Source organism: Rhinichthys klamathensis, unplaced genomic scaffold (genome assembly GCF_029890125.1).
Source record: "Rhinichthys klamathensis goyatoka isolate OS25496 unplaced genomic scaffold, OSU_Roscu_1.1 h1tg000176l_1, whole genome shotgun sequence".
Taxonomy (NCBI): domain Eukaryota; kingdom Metazoa; phylum Chordata; class Actinopteri; order Cypriniformes; family Leuciscidae; genus Rhinichthys; species Rhinichthys klamathensis.
The window spans coordinates 5280475-5295969 of record NW_026606705.1 but is presented as its reverse complement, the minus strand read 5'-3'; positions in this window follow the sequence as shown (position 1 = coordinate 5295969).

Sequence of the window (15495 nt, the reverse complement as noted above, 5' to 3'; positions counted from 1 at the left end):
GCTGCCACAAAGAACCGGCAAAAGTAATGATTATGAATAATTTCAAGGGGACATTTTAATTGTTTATTAATAAACAAGTCTTTGTCAGTGTGGCTGCAAATATAAAGGTGATGATGCTGACTCGCGATCTTCGCAGTAGTGAACTCGCCAGAGAGAAATGCACATTTACAGATTACAGAAGCAGAGTCTGTAGTCTGTTTTCTTTCGTTTTGAATTATTCTGTTAAAAAGTAGACATGTCAAGCTTTCTATATATTTATCTGTAAAAGTTTTAAAGTCACTTTCAGAGCGGTCATGTCCGTAACGGAGAACTGTCACGTCAGTAAAAAAAAAAATTCCCTCATAAATGCAAACACGAAAAAAATAAAAAGAATATTTTTTGTTATTAACAGTCTCAAACCAGGACAATTCGATGATTGTTGTGGTTATGTCTTATTTCGACATAGGCTATGTGTGCTGCATGCAACAATCAAGATGTGCATTTGTAAATCCAGCTATTTTTGCTTCTTATTAATTAAATCCAGGAAAATTGTTTGATGAAAAATTGATTAAAATTAACATAGAATTTATACAAAACGAAATTCACTTTAAAGAAAGGCTTTCTACAAAACAACACTTAATGAAGTGGTCAAAATCATGTCTGGCCATGTCTCCCGATATATTGCGTATAGGCTATACTTTTCATAATAAACAGATGAAAAAAAACATTATAATAAATATGAAACTAAATACGCTTATTATGGCTACAACACATAGGCTACAGACTCTATTTGTACATATTGCTGCACATTCATTTAATTCAGAATTTTGCACACAAGTTGAAAGGCATTTGTTTGTGCATAGTAAAACATATCTGCAACATTTATCAAGTTCACTGATAATTGTGCGTGCATTTATTAATCAATATGATACTAAAATCATAATAAAGTAGTAGGGTTCCCTTTCAATAGTCCAAATTCACGGTGGCGTTGCCATTCTTTCTTCTGTGGATTTCTTCAGCTCCTGATTGGTCAAATTCAGATAGATCGACAAATCGGCTCATTCAACTGCACAGCGCACACACCTCACGAATTCAAGCCTACAGCTCCCGAACTTTTTAGACATGTTTAAAAATTATCGTGAGGTCGAGAGGTTCGGCTCGGCTCGTATCTTCCTAGCACACACGAGCCGCAACATGCGAGCACAACCGATTTCCACGCGATTTCTCCCGAGTGAAAAAAATCATCTGCGAGCTCGTAAAACAGCAAAAAATCGCACCGTGTAAGCCCGCCTTAATGGAGTATGAATATATAAACAGACGTTTCAGTATTAAATGCATTTTCTGAGAATTTATATTTCAAGTTTTGACTGCAAATGTCACATCCATGATGCTGGAATTGCCCAATTTTAAAGAATTTATCCTCAACAAGTTTTTTGGTGTAAGTCTACGTATTTTATTATGTTAACTTCAAATAATACGAATAGTAATTTAAAAATGTGGTAGCCCTATGTCCAACACATCACACTCCACTGTTATTGTGGCAATTTCAGTAGATTTGCTCACTAACATTGTTGTGGAAACACAATAAGAATGGAAACTAAAATAGTATCGTCCTACAGCGCACATCAGCTGCAGTTCTGGCGCCTCAGTCCCATTAAAACTCGACGTACATTCACATCACATGTTAATGCAGCGGTAGACTAGCACTCACAGGACACTGCACTTATTCGCAATCCCAAAAGTTCATTATTTGCTCGTGCTTTAAAGCTTTGCCGGGTAAACATTTCATTGGCGTTCTGTTCTAATGCACTTTTTTCTGAGCGTGTAGCCTACTGAAGCGCGCGCGCACTGTCAGACAGCGCCAAACTGGATTTTTGTTGGGTCAGACCCATCTGATAGCGATGGGGGGCCGAGACCGAGAGAGCTGTAGCTACATGGAAAGAAATATGCACCAGACAAGCCATTTTGAAATTTAGCTGTTTTGATGAATACAAAAGTTGGGTGACCCTCCCCTATAGACTAAACAAAGTTGGATGACCCTCCCCTAAACAAAGTTGGATGACCCTCCCCTCAACAAAGAATAAAAAGACATGACCCTCCCCTATTTTCCTCCGGTGGCCCTTTCCATAAATACCGAACGGTCCCCTAGAAATAAGATCGAAAGTGCAAAATTTTGGCCCAAAAAAAACGTACATTTACAAATAAACTGAACACTAACCACAACTTTCAGATGCCATCTTTATTTTTTAGCTAAACTTTCACAGGATGGAATGCACAGGATTGTGGGATTTCAAAGACAGCATAGGAAACATCTATGCTGCCTTCAAAAATTGATCAGATGAAGGTATCTCAGATGTGAATGGCATTCTTTATCTTATAGCCACACATTTAATGCATAACCAAACTTGCAAGACCATAGAAACCTGGGGATGATCATAAATAAAGATTTATACATTTACTTTTTATTTTTAATTAAGAATGACAAAGACATGGCTATTTTACATTATAATATATTTAGGGTTGTCAATAGATTACTTTTTTTAAATCTCGATTAATCGGACCGTTTTGTGCGATTAATCGCATACTTATCGTGAAATTAAGCATACATCATTAATCTTGTTTAATGCATTTTTGTCATCAGTTGCTACATCCAGCAAAGTAAACTATCAGTTTGAAGGATAATTCTCAAAAAATGTCTCAGGTTACGAATGTAATCATGGTTACCAGAGAAGGGTAACGAGACACTGTGTCCGAAGACACTGTGTCCGAAGACACTTTGGGGAACGCCTCCAGAGTGACCGGTGTCTGAAGTACATGATTCAAATGTGACAATTACATTAGAGTAACATCATGGGGTGTCGCAGTCCAGAGTGACAGTGAGTATAAAAGGGCACCAATAGAGTATACGTTATGAGCATTTTTGTCTAAGAGACATGACTAGGTATGCCCGAAGCATGGTAGCGAGACGCAGTGTCTTGTTCCTATTCTCAGGGAACCATGGTTACATGCGTAACTTAAGACGTTCCCTTTCGAATGGGGAACTTGCACTGCGTCCGAAGACACGTTTGTGAACGAGTACCCAGTTCGCCATGCTGAGGTAATTACAGTGGTTACTCAACCAGAATAATACGGATACGGATCTGTATTTGCTGCCTTTTACCGCTAAGAGGCGCTACAATCACAGACTTTGAAAGGTGTCCGTTTGTTCTCTCTATTGCGTAATCTAACGCCGCGGCTCATTCAGAGCTATTGAAAGCTGGTAACAGATGAATTCAAGTGAAACATAAACTAATTCATAATCACAATACTGAAATTAAATTGAACAAATAGTGAAAACATTACAACATAAAACATTGCAACAGAATATATATTAGGCTATCAATGGGGCTAAGGAAGAGCATAAGACGAAATTGAATAGCGTTCAGACGGTAGCTCAGTGGTTAAAGCAACATCATGAGTCTCACTGCGCTTCAAGTGTTTCGAGATCGAATCTTTTCTGTTGGCCGACTTCATTTATGTTTCACCGTTCTTGATGCTTAAATAGGTAACTGTTTATTAGTGAGTTCACTAACTGTTTATTTATTTAATGTCAAGCGTTTTGTTTAATTATCAATGCCACATTAACGTAAATTTGCTACATTCCAGTAGAGCCGCTGCACGACCAAACTGATGAGGGAAATGAAAAAAAAATAAAAAAAGAAAGCTGATCGCGTCAGAAAATGAAAATAATGATGCTCGTCTTTTATCTGCTAAATTATTGTTTTGTGAAGTTGACTGACAGTGATACCTGGCCATAGCAACAGGAGAATTTTTTCAAAACAGATCCATACATTGAACAAATCAGAAAAGACTGATTTTGTTGACTTGACAGACTAACTAAGTAGTATTACTTTCAATATAAAAACAAATGAAAATGTAAAAGAACACTAAAATTGTTTAAGTTTGAATCCCGAACAAACATGGTCTACTTTCTACTAGTTGTGTGTGGGCGTCACGCATTAAATGTTTTAGAATGTCACACACCATTCAAATGCTAAATATGCGCCCTCCCCCACTTTAAGCTAACTCAAGCCAGCTCCTGAGATGAGGCTGGCAATATGTTGGTTTTTCCCCCGGCTCACAACTAAGCTCCCAAGCATGCCTCAAGCATTAATGCGGAGGCACACGAATGAAGGAATTCCATATGCTCATATTAATATTAACGTACATTTTTCCAAAGTCTTGTTTCCTAAAGTGTTACATTAAATGGCGAAAAATGTGTGTTTGTTTTAACGTGTGTGTAGCCTACAAAGGTATAGATGTTCATCAATAATTCTATATCACGAACACGGACACGTTAGTGTGCATTTAGTGTTGTGATTTTAGACGAGCGGCAACGGTAACACTTTTCATGATTTCATAAACACATTGGGCCATATCGCATCTTATGTTACAAAGAGGAATGTAATTCATAATTTGATAGATGTTTTAGGTACATCTGCCCCACTCGCTAATTATGCCTACATTAAAAAGGGGAAAATGGTCACCAACTTTCTGACTAATAGCTCATGATACATAGTTACAAAATGACCAGTTGTACATGTAAATTTACCGGGTTGTCATGGAACCATTAACCCAAACAAAGAGCCATATAAGAACCATTATTTCGAAGTGCATATAGCCTACCTGGGAAATTAACTGATCATTAGCAGGATTTGGGTTATTACAATCATGTTGCTTTATATTGAATAGCTAGATAATTGCATAACTGTTAAACAAACACCTCTACTTAAGAATCTAGGCCTATTCTACGTTTTAATCCCCATAACATTACTGCCCTACAAACCAAAAAGGCAGTAACTGCATTTTTGGTCAAAAATGAGTTATTATCATTTTCATGACATTCAAGGCATCCTTTGTTATGTGACAAAACATCTTATCTCAAATGTGTGTCGTTTTGGAGAAAAATGGTAGTCGTTTGTACAGTAACTGCAAAAAGCCCTAGTGAAACAAAGCAAGAGTACAGTAACATCCATTACTGTATTCTTGTTATGTTTTACCTAACAAAAAATGACCGTGTTGCTACGTAGTGTAGTTACTATTGCCATGGTGAACACACAGCTGATTTCGCGGCATCCTCACGGGACGGTTTTAACATTTGCGATTTCACGCTTCTAACTTCGCACAAATTTTGTATGAGATGCAGTGTTTCCCCTAATTGTTCCCCTACCAAACTAACACACACACGCGCGCGCTGTTTTTTTGCCTATATGAGGACACGGTCTTCACGGCAACCCGTCAAAATAAAAGTTCGGTTTAACTTGACAGAAATATATTACTGCTGTACAGTAGAATTTAGAAACGTCTCGATGTAATAATACTAACACTAATACAAATAAATTAAGATTAAAACTTAATTTTTAAAGGAATAATCACAATTGTTCACAGTAAAGCTCATTGTGCAGCATGTTGTTTGACCAAAAATGTTTGTTTTTAAAATATGGTATAAGTTTAATAATAGTTTATAATAAAAGTTTCATGATTTCAATTAATTAGACATGATTTTTGATTACTAAAAATTTACACCACATCCGTAACACGCCCGCTCCGCAACACTAGTTTTGCAACACAACATTTTTGAAAATGTTGTCCAAATGGTTCCAATTATTTCAAACACAGTGTTTCAGACCCAGAGCCCAAGTTGTGGCAAAATAGTTTTTGGAGAATCTGTAGTTACTGCCTTTTCCAGGTATGGTGCCACGTTTTTGGTAAGTAATACAAACCAAGAATACAGTAACTGCAAAATAGGGGTAAATTATCAAATTAAATATGAGGATTGATATGTACAAAGAATAAGCTAATATAAAGTAACAAAACAGCCACATGTCCAATAATCTACCTACAACTACTTAGGCTGGATGACAGGATAACTTTAAAGTCATTTTTCTCTGTTCTGCACTCTGCGTAGTTACTGCCTTTTTGCTTTGTAGGGCAGATTAGCTCACAATTCACCGTTTAATCGCCCTAATATTAACACCAATGCTCACAACTCATTAAAACATAGCCTAATAAATGACCGGGGCCGTCTCTTTTTAGACGTTAGGCTATAACTGGTCCTGTTTTTTTAAATCGAGCTTTCTGCCACACTGTCGACCATGGCGAAGATTTCCCCTGAGATGAGCATCAAGATCAGGTCTATGTGGAGAGCAGGACATCTGTTCTCTAACATCAGGACATTCTTGATGCAGTCGGGTGTTCATGTGTCAGACGACACGATCAGACGACATTGTCGCCTTCGTCGCCAGACTCCTGCAACTAAGAAACCAACTGTGTTGAAAGTGACCAGGTAAGCTACAGTATTAGCCTATTCATTTTTGTTTACTAAAAATCTACGACATCGCATAAAATGTAATTATTATTTATAGTGCGGCACTTAAATGCATCGAAGAAATAGGCCTACTACATGAGGACGATGAACAGTCTGCAATAAAAATTCAAAACGAGCTTCAGTCCCGAATGCAGTTAAAAATATCAATCAGCACAATCAGAAGGTCCATAAAGAAACTTGGATGGACTTATGGAAAAGCCCGGTAAGCGACTATAAGTAACTGTATACATAGCAACATATTACAGTATTTACATATTTTAACAGTGTGTATTGTTTTTATTATTGTATTAATAGTGTTTATTTATTTACTTACAGAACAGACCCTATGATTCGGGATAACAACAAGACACTGCGTCTTACCCAAGTTCAGCAGTGGATGGCTGTCAAAGAGACCTTTGACAACGTAATATTTGCTGACGAATCAACTGTGGCTTTGGAGCGGTTTGCTTTAATGTGCTATAAGAAAAAGGGTCGGCACATTGCAAAACCTAAGGCCAAGCATCCCATTAAACTTCATGTTTGGGGGGCCATATCCCGTCAGGGACCAGGACCGATAGTTGTATTCGAAGGTGAGTTCTACAATATAGCACAACTGTTTTTTTTTTTTTTTTTTTTTTTTTACAATTTATCTGAATTGTTTATTAACATCACTGAATTTTAAAGGAATTATGGACCGGCACTATTACCAAGACAGCATAATAAAATCTGCGTTGGCGCCATACATTCAGAAAAAATTTAAAGGACCTCATCGCTTCTTCCAAGGTAAAAATAATAATAATGTGCTTGTGACATTTTGCCATTTCTATTATCGGAATGGTTCAATTTTTTCTGACATTTCTCTCTGTTTATAACATAGACAATGAACCAAAACATGCAGCGTCGAGACAGTGTATTGCTGAGGCGGGGATCAACTGGGTGAAAACCCCAGCCGAGTATGTTTTTTTTACATCCTGGGTAGCGTTCATTTAGATTAACTTCTCTATGAAATGTGCACAAGACAATATCCTCTAACTTGTACCTTGCCTGCAGATCACCAGATCTCAACCCGATCGAACTGGTTTGGCACGCACTAAAAGAGTTCGTCAGACGTGAGGCTAAGCCATGGAACAAAGACGAGCTTCTTCAGGCCATAGTGACTTTCTGGAGAGATCGCCTGACAAAAACAGCGTGCAATAAATACATTGATCACCTTCAGAAGGTTTTGCCGGCGGTGGTACAGCGCAACGGGGGTTCTACCGGAATGTAGAAATGCTATAGGCTACTAGGCCTATTGAATTGTTTTCATTTTTCTATTGAAATGTTTTTAAATTTATATTTCTTTTATTAAAGAAAATTATGCTGATCATAACAACGTAGTAGCCTACTGTATTTCATTCTTATATCATAAAGAACGCAAAACCCAAATGCTGCTGACTAACTTAGCTAATAGCAAGTCAAGCCAATGTTTTAATTAATTTACAATAATTTAGTTTCATTTATTTCAGTGTTAATGTTTGAGTTAATAAATCCTCTACAAATTAAATTAACACAAAGTGGGCTATAAGAAGCCTTTATAGGCTACTATGAAATTATATCGCTCACGAGAGAGAAGCGCTCTTCATTCGTTTCATTCCTCAATAGAATAGTAGGCTACAAATATTCAGCGTTATTGCACCTAGCCTACTTTATTTTCACTGACTGCAGATACGGTCTTTTGGTGTAGCCTACTTTTTGTTTGTATGTTATTGCGCTGGTCCCCATAGGAATAGGCTAAGCTTATTGTTATCTCTATTTTTAACTTTTGATTCTATTTTTCATTTCTAAAATTGATTCTATCTTTTGTTCTATAGGCCCATTTATAAAAAATGTTTTTATTTTTAACCCACCCACATTTTGTTCCAGTGTAAAATGGAAATGCATGGCAATTTTATTTTATAAATATAAGCCAAAACTATATGCTGTAACAGTTTTAGAACTAGACAAATCTCTCTTCATTAAAGGTTCTCTAAGCGATCCTGGGTGACGTCACTTCTTGTTGACGTTCGAACTATTGTCAAACAAAACGGAGGCTAGCTAGACCCTCCCTCCTCCTCATCCGCACACTAACCCCCCAAACCACACCCCCAAACCCTTCTTGTCGGTCATTGGCTGGAACAGTTTGTTATGTTTTGGGGAGCGGGTCGCTGCAGTTTGTTTTTGGTGCTGTTTGTGAAGCATGGGCTGTCTACAGAGATCGCGTTTCTTTACAGTGTGTTCAGGGGACAGGCAGCCAGCGGATAGTGAGGAGATGTTTGCTGTATGTGACAAAAAATGTTTTGGCCTAAAAAACACATGACATCGCTTAGAGCACCTTTAATAATAGGATATAAAATGCATTAATAGGCTAATACAAAATTTACTAAAGTCCCAAGTTTGTTTGGGATTTGAACCCGTGTCATCTAAACGATCGAACAGTAAGTTCTACCACCCGGCCATGAATTTACTCTTTGTTAAATGACCAAACGTTTGTTTCTCCAGTGTGTTCGTTCACATGAGCGAGAAAACGTTTTATCGTTAGCATATTGTAGACCTTTTACAGTTTTAGGCCACGTTTACAAATAGCCGGGTATTTAGAGAAACGAATATCCCCCCCCCCCCCCCCCCCTTTTTCAATAATACCATCGTGCACACAACATCGTTTTCAAAAAAGTTGTCATTTACATCAACCCGCATAATTACGCCGTCGAGCGGCATCATAACTATGCCAAACCTATGGGTGGCAGTGTAGGGAGAAGGATAAAGCCATGCAAGCCAATCAGAATCTTCAAAATCGACAACAACGAATAACACGATCGACTTCCTGTTCCTTTCTAAACAACAAATATGGCGCGAGGTTCGTTTGTGTGGACAGACAGCGAAGTTGAGTTACTCCTTAATGTCGCGTTAGACTACAAGGCAAGTAAAGCCCAAGACAATGTCGACTGGGAATCTTGCCAGTCCAAATATGTCGACATGTTGTCGCAATTCTTGGAGCAATACCCGTCCGAGACCAACGAGGAGTTTCCTCATGTGAAGGAGGAGATAACGCGAGCCCATCTGACAACGAAACTTAAGGCAATAAGAGGGAAATATAGAAGTTCAGTGGACACTGGACGCAGGAGCGGCCACGGAAGAGTGGTGCTCCTCTACTTTGAACTGTGCGAGCAGGTTTGGGGTGGTTCCCCAGCTAATACGACCATCGCCTCCGGCATCGAGACCAACGAACTGGAGGATTCCGTTGCTCCTTCCTCCGCCACATCTACTTCGTCCTTGGGGGAATCCTTAGACGCCGAGTCTGAAGCAGAGGTTCAAGATGTTGATTGGCAGTGTGGCCATCACCCCCACAGTGAAGCAGAGGAGAGACCTGCTTCAGGTATGTATTTTTTGTCATGTATGTATTGTTGGTGTATACATAATGTGTGTATGTATCTGTGAAATATAAGATAATATAAGAAATGCTTCATCAGAATAATTCATCCTGAAGGAAATTTTTCGCAATAGTTACGTCAATAGTCTGTAAACATACACGCAAAAAAGTAGTGGTAAATGGCAAACATTAAAAAGTAGATGAAGAGAAGTCACATCAGTCGTCCTCATGTGCTACAACAATACAGCATCGGGGGAGGGTTGTGTCCATTGGCAAAAAAGATTTCCTGTGTCTCTCAGATGTACATTTTGGGGAGATTAGCCTTCCATTGAAAGTATGTTTTAATTTCTGTATTCCTATAGTCTGTTATGAATCGTGACGTTTAGTGTTAAATACTTGTTTATAGATTGATTATGCTGAGGGAAATATAGGCCATCATTCATAATGGTAATATCAAATGTGATTATTTTCAGATAGGTTTACTTCTGCAAATGAGCATGTTTTAATACATTTTCTTTTGACTACTCTGTAAAGGCTAAACTGAAGGGACACCGGCATGAACGGTTAAAGAGGAAGCTGCCCGCTGAAAACCAGTGGCTGAATGCCATTGAGGATGACAAAAATGTCAAGAAGAAACTTGTGGAAATTATTGAGACCTCAGAAAAGCAGGCATCCGAGAATTTCGCTAAAATAACAAATACCCTGGATAGGTTAACATCATCAATTGCAGATGGGTTTGCTCTCCTGCGGCAAGTTGTGCAGCCACCGCCACATTACAATATCCCATTTGAGGGAAGAGGTCCTTATGGACCAGTTTATGCACACACGCCACCACTACACACACACTCCTATTTTCCAAATTCAGCACCAGTTCAGCACTCATTCCCACCCAACTCGTCAGCTGACAACAGACCACTCAATGCAGTGCCACTCAGCACCATCAACCTAACTGATTTGACACACACACCTGTTGAGGGCATGCAGGGTCAGTTTTTATATACCCAAGCCCTTAAGGAAGATTAGCGATATTGAGATATCGCTAAGTTTAAATTGATGTGCAATTGTGATTGGTAAAATTTTTTTTTTTTGGCAATACGGGTACTGTAAATTGGTACTGTATTTTGTTCATAAGCTTATGTTATGTTATGTTTGGGGACTTGTTTTTATAGTTCAAATATTTTTGTACCAAGTGTATAAAATCGGGATATATATAGGTAGCCTGGAGTTAAGGCCTCTTGAAGTGTTTTTTTACTTAAAGTGTTTTTTTACTTGAAAAGTGCCTATTGCTTGAACAGCAGTACTGAAGAGGCAGCTTATATGGACTACTTCAGTCAATTTGTGAATTCCTCTTGAAGTCTAAGTTTACATGAAATATGCCTTTATTTATTATTTGACAATTTGCACTACAAATGCCACTTTTTTTGCACTTCTATGCTTGTCTGATTTTCTGGATTAATGACAAACATCTCTTCAGAAGTAAAATGTCTGAAAAATTAAGACTTGTTGTTTGACTTATATTGAATAATCACACACATCAACCTATTACAGAAAGTGTTCACACAGGACCATTTAGAATTTCTCATTCTTTATGTGGATAATGGCATTCTACCAAACAAATAACATTTACACTTGGCAATGTCAATACATTACATCCAAGTGACTTGTAAACATGTACAATGTAAAGAACAGAAAACTGTAAACATGTTTGCTTTTACATGGTAATTTAAATGCTTAACACATTGAAATGTAGCCAAAACATACTGCCTAAGTACTGGCATGTAAGGAGCACACAGTTTTTAGGTCTGTGATGAACATAGGCAAAATATTGTGAACTATGAAAATGAGAACTTTAAACTGTGAAATGTCATACTGTCTGATACCCCACACACAATGGAGAGAAGATTGTCCCTTTTATGGATCCAGGAATTGAGTGAGGATTCTCCTGACCCTCTTCCCTTCTGATGTCATGCAGTCTCCTCTGGCAGCTGGCTGTGTGTCTGGCTGGTTGTCCCTGTCATATTGAATTGCCTCAGTAACACTGTTGTCGTCTACCATGTCCTTGGAAGCCTCACAGTAATTGTGCAGCACGAAACATGCATAAATTACAAAGGGAAGATCAGCCAGATTAATGTCCATGGCTCTTCTCAGGGCTCCGAACCGGGCTTTTAGTCTCCCAAATGCACATTCTATCACCATCATTGCTCGGCACAAAGAAAGTCCAAAGTACTGCTCCTGGGCAGTGCTTCCTCCATTAACATATTCTTTCATAAGATATGGGAGCAGTGGATATGCAGGGTCGCCTAGTATGTAAACCGGTATGGCCTCTTCATCTTCAATGATTTGCCTTGGACAGGGAGGGATGCTTCTATCTTTCAAGGACGTGTTAAGTGTGGAGTTAGCAAAAATGCGGGCGTCGTGCACGCTCCCAGGCCATTTCACTACCACGTCCATGAAGGCATATTTATAATCGCAGGTGGCTTGAACGTTTAAGGTAAACCTCCCTTTCCTATTGATGTAATCAGTGGAATTGGCTGGTGGTTGCTTTATCTCTACATGCGTCCCATCCACAGCACCTAGGCACTGAGGGAGGCCATGAGCTTCTTCAAATCCCTGCACAAATTGCTGGACAGCAGCTTTGGATTTCGGCAGTGTTATATATTTAGGACCCAAGTGGACAGTTATCGCTCTACACACCTTTCTGATTATTATTGAAACGGCCGATCTAGACAGGCCGAATGCGTTGGCCGTCTTACGTAGTCTACCCTCATCAGCTAAATAGTATAGGGTTAGGGCAACTTTTTTCTCTACACTGACCGGCGACCGCATGACAGTGGTCTGACCTTCTATGGAGGGACGCAGTAACTCCGAAAGTGTCAGTAGAGATGACCGTGACATTCGGAAGTTCTCATGCCATTCCTCCGGGAGCACGACTTCTTTCTCGAAGTTTTCCCACCAGACCGCGGTTCGCCCAGGTCGGATCCAAAACCGGCGGCGGCGACGTTGGCAGGCAATGTACCTACGTCTTGGAAGGGAAAGCTGCTGTAAAAATGCTGACCTCCGTGCACTCCTTCGCCTCTGCTCCTCGATATAGTAGAGCAGTTGTGTTTGTAAATGCAAGCAAGCCAAAAGCGTTTGCACAAAAGTAAAAATGAGTACTACCTTAACAGCATCCATGATCAGTAGCCAAACAAACTGTAAACATAGGGCGCTCACATGACGTTAAGCATTTTCTGGCGCATAATGTGACGTTTGAGAACCTAAAACCCCGTTTCTCCCAGTTGACACGGCAACGCATAACCGGCGTTTTCAGAAATCTCCACTTTGCCCGGAGTTTTTAGAAATAATCGTTTTCTGTGATAAAAACGGCGTTTTCGTGTAAATGAGAGGGCAAAACGCAGAGAAATATCTGCGTTTTCCCATCGTGTAAACGGGGCCTTAAAAGATGACATATTATCTGTATGACCAAAAATTACGGCGTAGGCTAGCCTTTGAAGTTCTTTTAGCTGTTATGAGAAAAAATAAATTCAAGTGAAAGCGCCGCCGCGTTTGTCGGACTCTAGTTTAACATGCCAGAATAAAACCCAATTTTAGAACAATGCGTAGCGCCACTCGGTGTGCCAAAACACTTAATTATAAACATCAATATTTCGTTCAAAAACATCTCAAAACGCTTTGTGACATTTTGAAATCAATCCTCTCATTCCTCAATAGTTATTGCACCTAATTTATTTCCACTGACTGCGAGAGAGGCCTATTTTAACTTTTGATTTATAAAATGTTCTGCTCTAAAAGTTTGTTATGTTCTGTTTAAATGTACTTTTACTTAATTAAGTTTTGCTTTTGTTAAATTTAACCGAATATGTTGTAGGCTAAATTATTTTTATTTTGATTATTTTTTATTCTAAAAGTTTGTTCTATTCTGTTTCGTTTGTTTATTTTTATTTTATTTTTTACATATTCAATCAGTCTCATTCTTGTTTTTTTTTTACAAGACCTTGTGCTGTGTTTTTTAATAAACAGATACAAACAGAGATATATAGCCTAATAGTTCGTACAAATAAACCTCTATATGTATAGGCTACTACTATGTATACTATAAATTGTATGATCGTTTGTTTAAATAACATTAACAAAATTGTCTGTCTTTAATAATAAAATTATTACTTTAACATGCAGTTTCAACTTCACCAAATCTTTGTTTGTTTCATTATTGTAACCTACAGAAAATATAGCTCGTTTTAATTTTTCATGTTTGTTGCTTATTTGGAAATTGCCATAGTTGTAGTATTTCATCCTTACTGTTAATTGACATAGCCCCGCACTAACGTTTAAAAATGCGGCAATTGCGGCTGTTTTGCTAAATGCCCCTTTGCGCCACCTGGCGGTCATTTCGCGAACGACTTTGAAATGCGGCTAGTTTATTTTTACCGCGGGGGATTTGCCGCGGCACGAGTCGCGGCAGTAATAGGCATTCTGGTTGGCTACCCACTGTAACTGCCTAAATGGCAATGACAAGCACAAAGAAGACTCAAAGGACTTAGAAACCGAAGACCAACTTAGGTCAACCCTGAACTGTCAGTGACACTATTCCCTAAGGCCACCTTACTGTACGTTCACACCGCCGCCGACTTGAGCTTCCAAAGCGGCCGGAAGTCATTCATTTTCAATGGAAGCTGGCTTCTCTCAGCTGCAAGGAGCATCAAATCCCTCGGCGTCGCGTTTTGGGCGTTTTGAGCATCAATCAGAAAGTTGAAAGAAGCTCAACTTTATGGTAATGAGCTATGACGCAGTTCAGCGACAAGCAGCGGCAAAACGCCAGCAACCAATCAGAATAAAGACGTCCTTCACTCTGGCTGATTCCGGAGAAACATACGATGTGAACTTTCGTTCCTACCAAAACATTAGTTCCGAGAAAATGGAGGAGAAGCTGATAATCGCTGTTGCTGGGTTTCCTATCATATATGATATGACGTTGTTTGCTTACAGGGACCAGTTACAAAAGAACGAGGCATGGGATAAAATAGCTGGGATAGTTGGTGTCTCCGGTGAGTTGGTGAAGTGCGTGCTGATGATTTATAATATTTTTAACTAGGAGAAAAATAATTGCACAACAATGATCAGTGCACTGTAGCATGCTAACTTAGTCTTCCTTGCTTGATGTGAATGGTACGATCTGTTTGCAGATCATTTTATCCTAATTAAATGCGCAAAAGTAATTAAAAGTAGAAGAAGCATTTTAGTGCAATGCATTAACAAGTTGTGTCAAACGGGAGGTTTAAGTTACGGCTACAACATCTGGCCCGCCAAAAAGTTACCGCCAGTTTCATTCATTCTTTCGGCGTTTGTCATGTCGTCCATTTCGCGGTGCATTTTAGGTTTAAACTGTTTCTGATAGATACTCAAATGTGTCTCTGTCTTGACAGCAATATAAACTTGCTCTCCCCACAAAATGCATACCAGCAGCTTATGATAAAAAAAACTTGATATATCGATATAGTGCAGTGATTGCTATGGATTTTTAATTTTCTTTAAGTAATTCTGAAAGAAAAAAGAATGTTAATCATGCTATTTCCTTGATTGATTGATAGCTAGCAGATATTGTCACCCTAGATGACAGTGATAATGCCAGCCTCAAAACATAGAATAGCAACTCTGATAACGAGCTTACAAGAGAGAAACACTTCATGTAAAGAAGCTGCTCTGTGATGTGATGTTGTTGAATATTCACATTGCTTACGTTTTTGTTGTTGTTGTCTGTTCACTAGCTGAGGATTGCAGAAAGAAA